At 37.1% G+C, this 17,428-nt stretch overlaps 1 protein-coding gene and 1 long non-coding RNA gene across 6 annotated transcripts in view; both read left to right on the plus strand.

The window, feature by feature from the left end:
* LOC134732632 (uncharacterized) overlaps positions 1–6,131 on the plus strand; it is an 85,787-nt gene extending 79,656 nt beyond the window's left edge. The window contains exon 3 of the long non-coding RNA XR_010115973.1: positions 994–6,131. This is a non-coding gene — a long non-coding RNA (uncharacterized lncRNA). The remainder of the gene's footprint in view (positions 1–993) is intronic.
* FGF14 (fibroblast growth factor 14) overlaps positions 1–17,428 on the plus strand; it is a 693,770-nt gene that overhangs the window by 114,060 nt on the left and 562,282 nt on the right. The window lies entirely within an intron of this gene.

Consider the following 17,428-nt stretch of genomic DNA (forward strand, 5'->3'; position numbering starts at 1 on the left):
TATGGGTGGCCAACTTAAAATAATCATACCAATTACTTAAACTAAACTAATCCATAAACTGATGGGAGAAAAATCAAAGTAGATATTTTAAAATATTTTGAATAATAGCATTCACAATGAAATCACTTCAATTTTCAAGTTGAGAACATTAACACAGAGCTTACTCCGTGCCAGACGTTGTTCTAAGTGCTGTTGTAACTCATGTAGTCCTCATGGTAACCTCAGGAGGTAGATCAGGAAACTGAGGCTCTTAGAGAGCCATCTTTTGATAAAGGTCACACAGATGGTTCTGAGGGAGCCAGAACTTGGACAATGGCAGTCTAACTATATAGACTAGGGAAAAGTGAAACTAGAAAAATTTCACTAATATTATCAGAAGGAAATAGCTATTTTGACCACTGGAGAAATAGTGGAAATAAGAAAGGAGGGGAGGGCAAACAGAAATTGACAATCTAGTCCCAGCAACCACTCAAATATTCAAACACAAGTGACAGAGTTCAAGCCAAGGGGATGCCATGGGGTTAAAAGAATGCCCCTGGAGTTAATATTTAGAATGTATTTATTTTTAGAGATAACATGAAATAAATTCCTTGCTAATATTAAATATTTTTTTTTAATAAAGCAGTCCTAGTAGTTTTCCTAATCATTCAGGATGTGTGTGTGTGTGTTTTTTTTTTTTTTGGACCAAACAGTCTTCTAGAAAAAAACAGTGGAAGATGAAGATTAAGCAATGGATACAAGGCCTGTTATTTTAAGAAAATTAATTGTTAAAAAGTCATAGAAAAGACATTTTATTTGAATAAATATGTTTTCCCATTGACTTGAGTACTTTAGTTGTAGCAGATCATTCATAGATTTATGCCATAAGATTTTGACTAGAGAAGCCTCTTGTATTATGATTGCATAACAACTGCTATGTTTCATTTGTTAATTTTTGCTTGGTATTTGTGGATGTTAAGTGTTTGTTCATTTTTTTCATATTTCATATGTCAGGTTTCTACTTCTACCTCTCCAGCCCCGAATACTCATGGAATATTGCTGTACCTATGACAGGTTGCACGATTTTTCCCCCTCTGTGCACTCAATTTGTGTATTATTGTATCATATGACATTCTGAATCAAGTGCTGCTAGTACCAAGCTGCTATCATCAGCTGATGCCAAAAATATTCGTTATAACACTTCTCAGCATGCAAGTGAGAGCACTTCAAATCACACAGACAGAATTTCCAGCCATTGTTCTTTTCTTTTTTGCTTATTATACAGCAACAAGAATCAAAACAAAAGGGGATTTATTAGAAAATAAGGCTTCAGTAAAATGTTATAAAACATGAGGTTTATTGTTTGTGAAGACAGAGTGAAATTCAGTACCACATTATAGATACTGCCTCAGAGGCCTATTTTCCCCTTCTTTTCTCTTTTCCCAAATGTTTTTCAAGTGGCATCTTTTTTTGTCTTTGATTACATTAAGGTGCAAACCATTTATCCATCTGGAAATAAGCAATACTGTCAACAGAGAACCAGGAAATGAAAAGTGCAGCCAGCCATATGCCTTCTCTATGGCCTCTTTATGTTACTATGCTGATCAAGACAAATGCAGTACCCATGGTAGCAATAGGGAGAGTGAAAATATGTATTCTCCAAGGGAAGACAATTAAAAGACAAATTCCATCAGGAAGATTTGTCATTTTCTAGTGTTGAGAGTGCTGAGCCTGCATCTATCAGCAAATTTCATATAAATTAATTTATTTTACAAAGTGAATGTTGAAACTTGGAAGCCAACTGACAAGATGCCAGGGATGGCATGGGAAGGAAGAGAGAGCCTTCATGGCAATTTTGAATACCTGATCTCTTGCTTTCATCATCTTCTCTAGGGGAAGAAACACAGAACCTGTTAGTTGGGAGGTGAGGGGAAGGAATGGATACCAGAGATGGACAGACAGTGGGGTGGTGAGAAGGGAGCTGCGATTTGCTAATCCTTTTAGTACTGCCTGTCAATCATCTTGCTTTCCTTAATCATCGATCCTGGAGAGACTTTGAGCAAAGGGCTGGTGGAGTTGTGCAGATGTGATCCTCAGTTCAGCCTTATGAATACATACCACGGTCTCTTTAAATCTGTGGTTCCTGCACAAAGTGCTGAGTCAGGCTAATAGAGAGGTCCAGATGTCACATATGCGAATTAGAAAGAAATGAGGACCATGGCTATGGCCCACTGTGTTCAAAAGAGACGCCAAAACCACCCACTGGCATTCATTGCTGTCTAATACGTGACCTGTCCTGCTGTTTATTATGTGGGGTGGCTCCCTATTTTAAAAACCGTATTCATAAAAAGATATTTCTCATCCTGCTGAGTCTCAGGCCCATTATTGTAGGTGAGGTGGTTTCTTTTGTTTGATATATAACGTTTTGCTGACTTTGACTTGGAAATTGTAAAGGCTTACCCAAAACCCTGAAGGAAAAGCTAAGAATTCATACTTATTAAGCACTTGGTAGGTGTCTGACACTCTAGTAAATATATACGAGAGCCCAGAACAAGCTGATGTCCATGTACATATCTTTAAAAAATATAATGATCTAGTCTTATCTGTGGAAACTGCTTCAGATACTGATCTTACTCTTTCCTGTTACATCAGAAATTCTGGAAGATAATATCCTGAAAGGTTTATCCTCAAGAATAACAATACATTAAAATCTTCTGCTTTGAAAATACTTTGAAATTGTCATTTTTTTTTTTTTTTTTTGCTATAGAGTATAAGTTAGGAAATATTTGGCAGGTGAAATCAGACATCCTCTCAACTCTGTCAGTTTTTGTCAATTTCTGGGATGATGAAAGATATGAGAACTAGAAGGCTGGTTTAGTACTGACTCCTGGTTTATGTTAAATAATGAAATGCAAGCCAGAAGGACAAATTGGCAGGGGCTCCGGCCAGCCAGCCATTCTGCAAGCACTTGGGACTGGGCAAAGTGAGAGTCCAGGTCACAGACAAGGCCGGCTCTAATCCAGATAACTGTGGAGTCAGCATTAATGTGCTGACTCACTGCAGTGAGTCTCAAGCATTTCTCTTATCCTTTAAATGCTTCCAAGTTTTGTTCTTTAAGTCCAAGTAGGCACCACAGGCACCATGTGGGCAAGCAGGAGGGTCGGCCTGGGGTCCTACAATAGGTGATAGGACCCCAGGTAGTAGGGCCCCACCTCCCCTTTGAGGTGGTACAAACCAGAGCTTTGGAGGAGTCAGGGCAGAGGTGCAGACACCTTCCTGGGACCTGTTGAATCCTTTCAGGTGTACGTAGCTGCTGGGCTGTGAGCTCTGTCTTTTTTGCCAGCCTTATTCTTAGGATCTGATTTTATTCCAGTCAAGCCTTTAACATTCTTTCCTTGGTTTCCTCAGTATAGCACACCCCACAGTATGGTATTGTATGGGGACTCTCAGCTTGATGGATGCTGATTTTTCTGGTTCTAAAAAATGTTATGTATTGATCCATCTATTTTAATTTATACCTATGCAGTTATTTATTTACTTTGGTGAATAGAGAACACATTCTTGACACAGGGAAGGAATACACTCCTTTAAGCTTCTTCTAGCACCACTGTGAAAGCTTCTAGACTTTTTTTCCTCCCAAATCCTATGAACATGTTAGCGAGTTCCTCTCTGCCTTCTACTCAAAACTCAAAATACAGTTTCTCTAATCTGAAGGTAGGACCAAACCCCATGTATAAAATTCCCAGGGTAATATTTATAAAGACAATTTCAAAAGAAGAAAAGGCTTAATTGTAACTTGTAAATGATGGTTCATGAAGGAATGTAGATAATTTATAAGATTGTTTTGAGTTCGTTGGTAGAAATATTTTCAACAGCGTGTGGCTGAAAAGTTAGAAAATTTATATCAATCATGTTTTTTAGCAAAGCATCCTTTTACTGCTTTTAGAGTCACGCACAAGAAAACTTGCAGCTTACTAGCTATAAAATACTATTGCTCCATTTTAACTCTCTCTTTGTTTTGATTTTTTCTTTTTATGTGAAAGTGATACAAAGTGAATAAGAATAACATTGTTTTTCAAAATATTATTGGTTATAGAATTTGTACTTGGTTTCTGCAACATCTTATGCTCCCCTAAAGGACAATTTAAACTATATAGGTTTGCATAGATCCATAGAGTAGGTCTCACAAAGACAGAGTTATCCTTTGCTGCTGGTATGTCATTTTGTAGGCATTTTAGCTGTGACAAGGGCTGGTGACAACTGCGTAGGGTGAAAATGACTATGTGATTTTAAGGATTGTGGAGGGACGCAGCAATAAATCTGCTCTGGTAGGAGTGACAGTAGCCCTGGACCTAGCTCAGGGCTGTACCCTATCACTCACTCCAGAATAAAGCTGAAGACCACAGCCAAGTCTTGCATATGCAGAAGGACACAATGCTACATTGGCGCTGGGCTCAGGCACAGCACTAGAATTTAATGGAAAAGTTGGTAGTTGGCACCAGAACAAAGTAGATCAGGTCCAGAGAGCCAAAGATATGTTTCTCTCAATCTTAGGAGACTGTTGACTATTACACTCAGGCTACTCCAGGAAGGTAGCAGTGATAATTTTGATAATGTGCTATGTGGCTTATTACCATTTGTCTTAGTCTGCTCAGGCTGCTATAAAACATACACTAAGATGGGTAGCTTATAATCTAAACAGAAATTTATTGTCCAGTTCTGGAAGCTGGGATGTCCAATATCCAGGCACTGGCAGGGTGGGTGTCTGGTGAGGGCTCATACTCTGGCTCTTAGACAGTGCCTTCTCCTTGCTTCCTCAGGTGGTAGAAGGGACAAGAGAGCTGTCTGTTTCCTTTATAAAGGCACTAATCCCATTTGTGAGGGCTTCACTCTCATGACCTAAGCACCTCCCAAAAATCTCACTTCGTAATCCCATTACCTTGGGGATTAGACTGTCAACATGTGAATTTTGGAGGGACATAATCATTCCGTTCATTGTACCATTTGTTATTTAACTGAGCTCTTCTTTGAAAACTAAGTCTCTTTCTAAATATCCACAACTTAATAGAAATAACTTACCCTTTAAAGTAAGAATAACCCTTTAAGAATAGAATAACTCCCTAAGGCTACCATGTTCTGACTTCACTGGAATCTTAGAGAGAAAGAGAGAAAGGCAGAGAGAGGAGAGGGAGGGAGGGAGGGGGGGTAGAGAGAGAGAGAGAGCAAAAAAATCATTCACACACAAACAAGGTAACCGTGGTATTAAGAGAACCATACATTATTCAGCAGTGATTCATCCTCTAAGCATGTGTTGAGCATGTACAATGTATAGAGCATTGTCTAAGGCCTGGACCTATGTTGGCAAATTAAGATAAGACACAGAATCTCTTCTTATGGGTCTGAAAGTCTAATGCAGGGGTCAGCAAACTACGATCTGCAAGCTGAACCTACCTCCTACTGGTTTTTGTATGACCCTCAAGCTAAGACTGAAAAACACCAAAAGAAGACTAGTATTTTGTGTCATGTAAAAAATTATGTGAATTTAATTTAGGTGTACAGACACCGAAGTAAAATTTTATCAGAACGTAGCCATCCTTATTCTTTTACATATTGCCTATGATGGTTTTCATGTTATAATGTCCAACTTGAGTAGTTACATCAAATAACTTTTGGTGCACAAAGCCTAAAATATTTAATTTTAGCTCTTTACTGAAAAAGTTTCAATGGGTTTTCTAATGGGCTAGAAAGCCATTAATCAGATTATCACACCATTAAAAGTAAGCATGTGGGAAATGCTGGGAATGAATGGTGTATAAATGTATGAATGTGTATAATGAGATCTAGAAATATAGTGATGGCAAGCAGACCCACGGTGGAATTAAAACCTTCATCACTTTTTGTTTAATTCTTTACAGGGCTCACAAGAGACCACACTCAAGGAGTGATGAACAAATTGTAATTGGTAACATAATTCTAGTAATACTAAGTGTTGAGGAGTTTCTGACTGAATCCCTACTTCTCTGATGTTGAAGGTGTTGTAAGGCAAAGGGTCAAGAAATCAATTTAGTGACATCCTATAATGCCCAGGCTTTCATTGGCTAACCTTGGCATTTATTGGTACTCCAATTGAAAAAAAAAAAACCTGACAAATTTACAGAATATAGAGAAAAATGTTGAAGGATACAAGCTTTTAAAAATGAGAAAAGAGGGTGAGGAGTGGTGGCTCATGCCTGTAATCCCAGCATGTTGGGAGGCCAAGGCAGGTGGATCACTTGAGGTTAGGAGTTTGAGACCAGACTGGCCAACATGGTGAAACCCCATCTCTACTAAAAATATAAAAATTAGCTGTACATTGTGGCGGGCGCCTGTAACCTCAGCTACTCGGGAGGCTGAGGCAGAAGAATTGCTTGAATCTAGGAGGCAGAGGTTGCAGTGAGCTGAGATCTTGCCGCTGTACTCCAGCCTGGGTGACAGAGTGAGACTCCATCTCAAAAATAAAAAAAAAAAAAATTAAAATAAATTTAAAAAAATGAGAAAGGACATCAGCTGTATAGTTATATAAAAATATAGGAAATGTATTTTACTCCACAAATAAGCAAAAAGTGGATACTTTTCTGTCATGAAAGGACTATTTAAAACTTATGGGAATAATATTTTTCTTCTGAGAGAGTCAAAGTACTTGTTTTGTTTTAATTCTATGAATATTATTATGGAATAGTAAAAAAGTAAATCGCTTATACTGCACTTAGAATTAATACAAAGTTAGATCTTTGAACCAGTTTTTCTGTTAATTATTGTGAATAACAGGATATGTGAGAATAAGGCTCACATTATTTGTCAGTTGTGACAAGTTGTTTTCACCAGTTTGCAATAGACTTTAGTTTGCAATATTACATAAACATGACCACTTTATTAGCCTTTTCTGATTATGATTGAGGAAAATAAAAAAGCTAGATAAAATGAAGTCATTGTTTCAAAGTAGTATTGATATAAAATAAACTGTCATGGTCATGTAGAAGAGCCTTTGAATTTTTAGACTCTTAGAGAGATCCAGCTTCAAAGATTACTTTATTCTCTGATGCAAATGCTTTTTATCATTCATCCTCAAAAGATATTAGTTCATTTGTGTGGCTTCGAAAGATTCTCATTTATTTATTGAACAAACAACTACTGAATGCCTACTGTGTGCCAGGCACTGCATCTGATGTTTGGAATAACAAGACGATTAGAGAGTTTCTGCTGTGCTTAGGTAGTGGGAAGACAAAGGTAAAAAGTTGGACTCCAGTGGCCAGAGGCTTATCCCCCCAAAGTTAAGTCTGTAATAAAGTAAGGGGTTTAGCATGGAAGTAAATGGAATAATATTGTCTGCATACATTTTATCTTTCACTTTTAAAATTTCATATGATTTATTAGGTCTTCTTCGGCCTTTTAGATTAAAAACAAGAACATTTAAAAATTAAACATTCAGTATTAGAAATTTGATCAACTAAGGTATTTTCTCATTGTGGAGATATAAGTTACTATGTGATCTGCCCTACTATTGTGGTCTGAAATTTAAATAAAACACAAGTCGAAAACATTTTGCAGAGGAGAAGAAAAGAAGGCATGGCATTAATAGAGATGTTTTCAGAAAGAATTATCCCCTAAATTGCATGTCTACCTTTTAAACAGATAAGTTCTGTTTACTAGGAAACAGATATGTTCATAGTGATTATAGTGATGATATCCAAATAATGTCATAAACTAAGGTGGCTCTGCTATTTAATCTCCAGTCACATTTAATTTCATTGTCTTAGTATTACACCAAATGCAGTACATGGAAGCATGCTGTGTACATACATATTTACAGAATGGTCAAAGCAAAACCAAAGCCAGGGACTGTAGCCTTGAGTTACTAGCCTTCTTCCTAATTGCTATCACTATTTTTTTTCTGAAATATTGTTTTGTTTTCTGTTTGTTCTTTTTTTATTATACTTTAAGTTCTAGGGTACATGTGCACAACATGCAGGTTTGTTACGTATGTATACATGTTCCATGTTGATGTGCTGCATCCATTAACTCGTCGTTTACATTAGGTAGATCTCCTAATGCTATCCCTCCCCCGCTCCCCCTACCCCATGACTATTAAAGCTCAAATATCACAACTATTGTCAAGTATGTGTCAAACATAGGGAGGGAGTGACCAGGGATGCAATGTTTTCTCACTAGGCTTGAGAGAATAAGGAAAATGTTTGCCTTCTTTAGAAATGAATCCCAGGGATTAGTCCATAGTGTGGCTCCTATAGAATTATACAAAGTGCCTTTGACACTTATTAAATATTATTTATTTTAAATAACTAGTACTGGATTAGGGTCACAGTCTTTTGTTGTAATACTGCAAACAATTACTGACTCAACAGTGAAATAATTCATTAATCAATATGGACTTACTGAGCATTTTTTTGCGTACCACAAATAGTGGGTTGATGGAAGTTACGACATTCATGGACACATTTAACAAGTACCCATTAGGCAATTTGTATAAGCAAACACCATGATGAGCACTATGAGTTAAGTGATACTTATAGATAGAGAGAAGTAATACTACATGGTCATTGGCCTCAGATAATTCCCAGGTTAGTTACTCATGCAGAGAAGCAAAAACATTTCAGTGAAATATGTGACTGAGTATAAAATACAGATGACAAATGCTGTAGCTATTTAGGTATTTAAGAGGAAAGGGGGCATTTTGTGGAAGAGGTGGAACTTGACCAGTTCCTATGTGATGGGTGAGCTTTGGGCAGCAGGGGGTTTCTTTCTGGGCAGTGGGAGGGGGCAGACTGGTGGGCTGGGGAGAACGTGGTCAGGGAAGTTGGTGCTAAAGAGTTAGTGCTCATAATGCATGCAGGAGAGAGCTTGTGGACAAACCTGGTGAGAATATGGCAATGATTGCTTAGGAACTCTGGCCCCTAAATAAAAACATTCATGAACGAGACTACTTAACTCCCTCTACAAAGTTGGAGCCTGTCGTGATCAATGAGACCTATTTTGCTCTCGGAGGATGTTTTAGGAGTCTCAGACCAACGGTTCCAGATATAGATTCCAGTGAGTTTTCCTTCCTTCTTGATGCTGCTTTGCTATTGAATCCTGTTCCATGAGGGGTACTCCCTTCTTAGTCTTCCTTACCAATCTTCTATCTTGTACTACGATCCCTGCAACTCTGCAACCCTTAGCCTTCAAGTATCAGCCTTGACTTCATGTGTTACAAGCTGTTGTAACCTTAGGCAAATTACTTTCTTTCTCTTTGCTTCCATTTTTTCATTTGGAAAATGGGAATAAAAATAATACCTACCCTAGTGTAAGTTGTAAGTATTTAAAATATTTAGAACAGTGCTGGGTACTGATTAAATGCTTTCAATGTATTAAAAGGCATCAAGGTATTATTTGGCTAGTTCACAAAGATTTATCTTATCCATTTGCTGAATAAACACAGGTCTAAAAAAATAGAGAGTTTGTGAAGAAAAATAATTAGAAATGTTGGAATGTAGTGTACTCTCAAACAGTGTAATATCAAAATACAGAAGAATTCAGGGCAGAGACTGTGTGGTATTAACTCTTAGTGTAACCTTCCAGGTTATTGAAGAACTGAGTTTATTGTTGATATGATATAAGTCTCAACCAGCATTTACCCCTCCAACTGTCAGTTCAGTCTAATTCCTGAAATTCATGGATGTAAACCATTCCAAGAAAGTGAGTTTTCTATAATTCTTATTATCTCCAGAAAAACAGCCACCAGAAATACATTCATATAACATCACACATTCCAGAAATTCTTCTTGATAAAATAATTCTTCACTTCGAAGCAGAATATATAACCAAAAAAATTGTATTAATCCAGGTACCAAGAACATTAGTCAGATCACCGAAGGGATTTATTATGGACTCATGAGTATTATCCTTTGCTCTGTAAAAAAATTTCCTCTGACATTAGGAAAGTATAAGTAGATGTGTTCTTGTGGCTGCAATTTCTAATGAATAAATATGTTTAATCATAGAGTCCTCCAAGATTCATTCTTTTTTCTGTATTTTTATGTCTTTGGTGACTCTTCTTTTCCTCCTTTTTGAAAATTGTAATGTATACAGCTCAAAGTGGTGAGAAAGCGAAAGAGGGACGGAGGGACGGAGGGACGGAGAGAGAGAGACGGAGAGAGAGAGAGAGAGAAATAGAAAAGGGAGAATGACAGGGTGAGAGGGAGCTAAGACTTAAACATTGTCTATTTGCAATAAGAACCAATGATTATATTAATTATTTAGAGTCTTCTTTACTCCTCGGTAAAAAATACCATTTAATTTTTTAAAAGTAGGATTGTCTGCATCAAAACCACGAGTAAGCATTTATGTTTGATATTCCTGCTGGAATGCTTTAGTTTTGTGTTTCTATTATTTATAGCTGACTGTCAAACTCAGATGGCTTTCTGTACTGGTACTTAATGCATAGAATTGTATTTAATCTAAAAAAATTCACACTGAAATTAATATTGTAAATTTCTTAAAATTTTAGAGTAAAAAATATCTAGAGAGCATCTGGACCAATTTCATTATTTTTTAAATAACTTTTTTTCATTTTTTAATGTGAGAGGTCATTGCACTGTTTATTCCTTTATTGCTCATATTATGCAAAGGTTAAACTTTATCCAAAGTAAACTTTGCTAATGAATTTTTTCATTAAGACCTTGCTACATTTATCATTAGGTTCTGCCTTATTTACCCAGCAACTCCCAAGCATTCCCATTGTCAACAAATTTTATTGAGGACTTCATAGAGTCGTTCTTGAGGGGCAGTCCTTTATAAGATCAAGATAATCTTATGAAGTTTTATAATTGATTTTGTCAGAGTTGCAATTTGGAGACATTCTGGCTATCCCATCTGAAATATGCTTTTGTGTATGCAAGACCTGTTTCCTAGACTTTGAGATGACATCAAGAAAGCTGCTCTCTCTTGTGGAGAAAAAAGCACCAATTTACTACAGTGTTGCCTGAAGTTCCAGTGCCAGCACTTCTGCATTACCCACCCTTCACTATTTTTTAAATCACAGAAATGTAGAATATTAAGGATCATCTAGTTATAATACCTACTTTTTGCCTGTGAAAGTAAGTGCCAACGATGATTGACTACCTACTACATACTGACATATATATGCATTATTCCATTTAAACCCCACAACAATACTGCAATATGCATTATTTTCATTTTACAGAGGAAATGAGACTCAGAAATTGAGACTTGGAAAAATCAACTGACCTGCTTATGGTTACAAAGCTAGTGAGTGGCAGACCTGAATTTAAGGATTAGGGAGTGAAACAAATTGTTTAATGTAATTTAACGTCTCCCTTTTGTACACACAGCGTTCGAGAAAAGAAATTTTGATTGCATTTTTTCAATGAAGTATGGTTACAGTGGACAGTAGGTTCAGAGAAATTGTTTACTGTAAATCTTTGAAAATATTTAAAAATATTTAATAAAGCAATTTTCTAAGAATGGTTGGAATTTACACTAAATTTGAAAGAAATGGTGAAATGAAATTGATGGCAAAGGACTGTTTTTCAGTGTGAACGTTTGAAGATGTTAGATATTGCTGGTAAAACACTTCCTTCTAGATCACTTAATATGCATCCTCCGTAATCTTATTCTCATTCATCAAGTCTTTAGCCCAGCATGTACCAGAAGGGGTTCTGGAGCTGTTATAGCAGAGACTACAAATTCTTCTCCATTCTCTATTCTCTTCTTCTTTTTTTTAAAATAGTAAAAGAGGTTTCAGCTGAGCATATGATCATGTCCCTAAAGGCTACATTTCCCAGCCTCCCTTGTAGCTGGTTGTGATCATGTGATCAAGCCATAGCCAATGGAATTTTAGTGAAAATAGTGTGACCAATTCCCAGGTCATTTGCTCAAAAGAGTGCGATATGTCCCCTTCTTTTCTTGTCTCCATTGAGTGGAACATGAGCATGATGGCAGGAGCTGGGGCAGTCATGGATGAAAAGTTGCTTTTGCAGGACCACAGAGCAACAAGATAGAAGGAGCCTTGAAGCCACCATACAAGCTTTGGGCTGATGGTGCTCTCTCAGAGAAAGAGATAAATGCCTACCTTATCTAAACCACTACTAGTTTTCAACATAGATCTTCTGAATCCTAACTTTTTTCAGATATTAATAAACATAACTTAAGAAAAGGTTTGGAAAACATTGACATTAAGAAGGTAGAGAGTTTTTTTTTTCTTTTAATTGCATGACTTCTCAGAAGTTTTATTGGATAGCTATGTGATCAAGCCTTGGCCAATGGAATATGAGTGAAAATAGTGTGACCTAATAGTGGTTGGAATGAATCTCCAAGAGGAGGTGTGAAGTGTTTCTAATATTTATTTGATTACAAAAATTATTTTTAAAATGGGGCTTCCTATGGGCTTCACAGGTTTGTGGAGTGGATTTTGAGAACTGCAGCTTTAGGAAGCACAGCTTGAGAAAGCTCTTAGTGGCTGAGCTTAAGATAAATGTTGAAGGTAGGTGTGGGCATGAGGAGGTTGTGTTGTAGAGAGCCCTTCCATTCCACATATCATTATGGAGCACTAAGTGTTATGGAGATAAAGATATATTTCTTTGGAAAGAAAATGAAATAACTTATTGTTACAGATACTCAACTGACATTAAGACAGATGAAATAATTGCAAAATAAGAAGTGGCTCAGATTCCTTATGTGATAACCTGTAAGAAGTAGGGATAGGAGGCTGGGTGTGGTGTCTCACGCCTGTAATCCCAGCACTTTGGGAGGCCAAAGTGGGCAGATCACCTGAAGTGGGGAGTTCAAGACAGCCTGACCAACATGGAGAAAGCCCATCTCTACTAAAAATACAAAATTAGCTGGGCATGGTGGCGCATGCCTGTAATCCTAGCTACTTGGGAGGCTGAGGCAGGAGAATTGCTTGAACTCAGGAGGCAAAGGTTGTGGTGAGCCGAGATAATACCATTGCACTCCAGCCTGGGCAACAAGAGCAAGACTCCATCTCAAAGGAAGAAAAAAAAAAAAAAAGAAGAAGAAGCAGGGATAGGAGAAGGAGCAAGGTCAGCCTCTGTGGCATCTTCTGAATTTATATATGTGGGGCTTGAGATGTTAGAAGAAGTTGCTGCGTTTGCAGTACAGACATATGATTTTCTTTCTTTGGTATAGTTGTGAGAGGTGCCTAGTAGAGAAGTGATAAATCTTGACCAGGCCATCCCTTGTTGCCACCACTATTTGGGACACATAGGTATTAAGTTATTTGGTAAGATAGCTAGATGGACATGTAGTGCATACTTTTGGAAATAGAGGCTTGAAGCTGGGAGAGATGAGAAATCTGGAGAAGTGTTTTTGGAAGTCATTTCAGGACCCCTGAACTTGTACCTCTGAACTTAAAAACAGAAAGAAGTTAGGATCAGGGCAATAGTGGAATACATAAGATAAACAGAGCCAAAGATTCCAAGGTTGAGGTGAGTAGTTTTTATGACAAGACTACACGTCCGGGGCAAGTGTGGAGAGGTGGAAATGAAGAGAAGATCACTGGTTTTGATCATTAGGAGGTTGTTGGTGACCACGGTGGAGTAGAGTCAGGTCAAAGCAATGATAGCGGTAGCGGCTTGTTTCCTCTGCTTTGAAGAGTGGATAACTGTGAGGAGGTGGGACCAAAACGTGCTAGAACATGGATGAGACATACCCTCCCTTTGCTGGGCTGATGAATAGTTTTCAGGGAGAGGACCACTCTTGCTTCTTCTTTACTGGACAGTTCTAAATCCAGAAAAGCATTCAAGGACCGATGGCAGCACAGGCTCAGGGCCAGCCCTTACTACCTCCTGAGCTTACTCAGAGCCTGCGTTCAGGTAACTCAGTTTCGATGCTACTCTATTTTATAACCAGTAAAAAAGAAACTCTTACTTTTCATCAGAACAATGGCTTGATTTCATTTAGAATTCCTTAAAATTATTTTATGTTTGCCTTTGTGAAAATATTACTACTAAAACTCAAGCACTTGGGGAAAAAAAGGAATAAAATAAAGTAATAGCAGAAATAGATGAAATCTAAGTCCAGTTCCCCAAGCACGTTGGAAAGCACCTTTTTATCCTGTTTATTTTATACTCCTCCTCTAGAGATTGTATCTATTCATTCATGGAACTATGATGTTAGGTTCCCTTGAAATGTACACAGAGTTGACCCAAACTCTCAACTTCATATTCTGTAGGAAGCTCAATGTCCTTCCCATGATTTCTCATGTTCTCATGTTCACTCTAGATCTGTTTTCACATTCCTACTAAACTCTAGATCTTGTTTGTTTGTTTTTTAAATCCTAGCTCTTGGAGCTGTCCTTATTTCTTTATCTCATGCATACTCCAAAACAAAACAAAAACCACCATTCAAAGAAGGCATTGGTGTGTATAATGGCTTCACTGAAGGTTTGCAGTGACTAAGGCAGTTTACCTTGCAGAACCACTCATTCAGCTGCTGTCCTGCTTTCCTGACACTGGAATTTTTTAGATTGACCTCCTTTTCCGCATGATCAAACATCCTGTTCCATTGCTGACCACTGCCCACCTCCACTCTCACTGATGGCTTGCCCTCTCTCCTTTCTTGATATCTTCTCCACCCTCCAGATTCTATGAGCATCTCATGGAGCAGTCAACATCAGTTGGTTTTGCAGTTTTTCACATAAAACATTTCCTTGGGTCATACTCCCCCACTTACAACGGTCTCTCCAGGTATTTTGCTAAACAAAGGCAGTTCTCTCTCTTTGGGAAACTCTGGTACCAGCTGTTAAAATGACATTTGTTTCCAACCTGCTACATAATTTTAAAAAGGTAAATATGCTATTTATTCTTTAGTAGCTGACATGTCTGGATAATGCTGAAATAATTACCTATTTTTCCTGCAGCATGTGATCTGAGAAGGGACTGTTATTTGAACCGAGTGAACAACGGAAAAATAATTTGTATTTAATATGTACAGCACTGCATCCACGTTATACTTAAATGATATTTGTAATTATTATTTACGATGTATACAACTTCCTCCCTAATATATTAAATCATACACAGAATATAACTTTAGGCCTGGTCTCTGGGCAGCATGTCTCCAAGTCGGTCTGTTTCCAATAGATGTAAATGCAGGAAATAATCTGTATAACATTAGGGAGAAGACTTGGAAGGCATCTGTGCATTCAGCAGGGGGAATTGATGGCCAGGCATTTTCCGGGGGAGCCTAGATGCATTTAAAATACAGTTCCCAAAGGGTTTTATCCTGAACAAGATGTTAGTGGTTAGATTATAAAGCTTAGACATTTAGAGGGTGTTGTTTCCAAGAAGGGTTTGATTTTTATTAACTTACTTTTTTTAAGGGAAGCAAAGCTGAGGAAAGAAAACATATAGTATGCATTGGGCACTGTGCCCACTATTTTGTACGTTGCATTTGATTTTGTCCTCACAATAATGTAGAGACATAGCTTAATGCCCCTATTTTCAGTTTAGAAATGTGGCACTATGGGAAGTGACTATCTGTGCTACAGTCACATCTAGTAAAAGGGTAAAGTTAGGATTCAACTCTAGTCTGATCATGCCTCGATTGTTCAGAACATGGAAATCAAATTCTCCATTATTCTCTTCTTGAACTTAAGACTTTCTATTCCGGTCTTTCTTTTGAAAGACATGAGAACAACACTTTGTAATTCTGTAAGAGGAGTAGTAAGACAAACGTCATTTGTAGGGAGAATATAATAAAGCTGTTTCAATGAAGGAGTTGAGTCACTATGATTTTTTCCCTCTGTATGTTGTTGTTTCTGTTTGTTATACATCAATATTCCTGTTCTTACATTCTCTTTTAAAAATGGGAATTATGTTAAAATAACATGCAATAATAATCATGCAGTCTTGTTTTTTAGAGAAATGGCATATACTTAAGTGATTCATTCAGAACAGAGCCCCTGGAAGCAGACTGCTGGATTTGAAAGCGCAATCCATTCTGTATTTACTGTGTGACCTTAGGAAAATTACAGCAGGTTTTCTATATGGCTAAATTTTCTTTTTTTCTTTAAAGATAGTAAAAGATAACAGTAGTATTATCTCATGAAACTACTGTGAGTATTAATATGTGCAAATATATGGAAAGTGCTTAGAACCGTGCCTGGCATACGTTTACTAGAATTAGTATTACAAATTAGTGATCAACAATATACAAAATGAGGAACAAAATAATAGACACAAATAATATATTAAAAAGACAATCACATAATATATAACTCAAGGTTGGAATGTGAAGAAGCAAACCCTGGCAACTAAATTTATTAAATATAACGTGCATTTTGTTAAAATTTTGCTAGTTGTAGTGTTAGTTTAATAGCCAAAAGGTAGAAATAACCTGAACCTTCAACAATAAGAAATAGTTAACAGATAAGCTTATGTATGATGGTACCTACCAAAATACCATGTTTTCCATAAAACATGTTTCCATGTAAATATATTACTTGGGAGAAGAGTGAAAACATTGTATAAACCTTATTAAATCTATCATCTATTTATCTATCTATACAAACATACATAGAGAGGTTTGGAAGAAAATATAGCTGTATGTTCAAAATAATCTCTTGATGGAGGGATTATGAGTAATTTAAATTTTTAATTTGTCCAGTTTTCTTCCACTAGTTCTCAGTACTTTCATAGTCATAAAATAACATTTAAATAAATTAAAATAAAACAATCCAGTTCATATATGTCAAAAATATATAATATCCCCTTTGCTTTTTGTGATTTTTATATCCAGCTGGTATATATAAGTCGCAAAATATGTCACATCATCTTCGTTTCCTGGACACTTTTGTACAAGGTCACTACAGAGGGCTCAAAATGCGCTCTGTGTTTATACTTCATCATTGCACCCTCGGCAGATGGTGCCAGACTTCTGTATTTGATGGAATTTGATTTCCCCTCTCACAATTGCTGTTTGCTTTCAGTCATTTATCTTAAAATGTAACAAATGAGCATTATGATAGCAGCAGAGAGGGATTTTTCAGAGTAATGCATACACGGGAGCTTAATGAAGTGTGTATGTGTGCGCGCGTGTGTGTGTATGTATATATATTACACAAAATGTATGTAGAGTGGCGCTTACATTGCTTACATTTGCATTTTGGGGTCACATCTCTAAAAGCCTGAGTTTTAGAGCAACTTGATTTTGTTTCCAGAAGGAATGATGCATTTTGAGCCTATGTTCAATCACCCTCTGTTTCATCTACCTCATCAGCTGGTGAAATGCTTGAGTTCATAAAAGACTAACTTCAGGAATGGCTATGGCTGATGTCAGTACATACCACTGTATTGTTCGCGCTTAACTTGAAGCCACCTTTCCAGTTTGCAACTTGTCCGTTGCTTCCTCTGTGAAGGGCAACCCTGAGCCTCAG

This window comes from Symphalangus syndactylus, chromosome 15 (assembly GCF_028878055.3).
Source record: "Symphalangus syndactylus isolate Jambi chromosome 15, NHGRI_mSymSyn1-v2.1_pri, whole genome shotgun sequence".
NCBI classification, from domain to species: Eukaryota; Metazoa; Chordata; class Mammalia; order Primates; family Hylobatidae; genus Symphalangus; species Symphalangus syndactylus.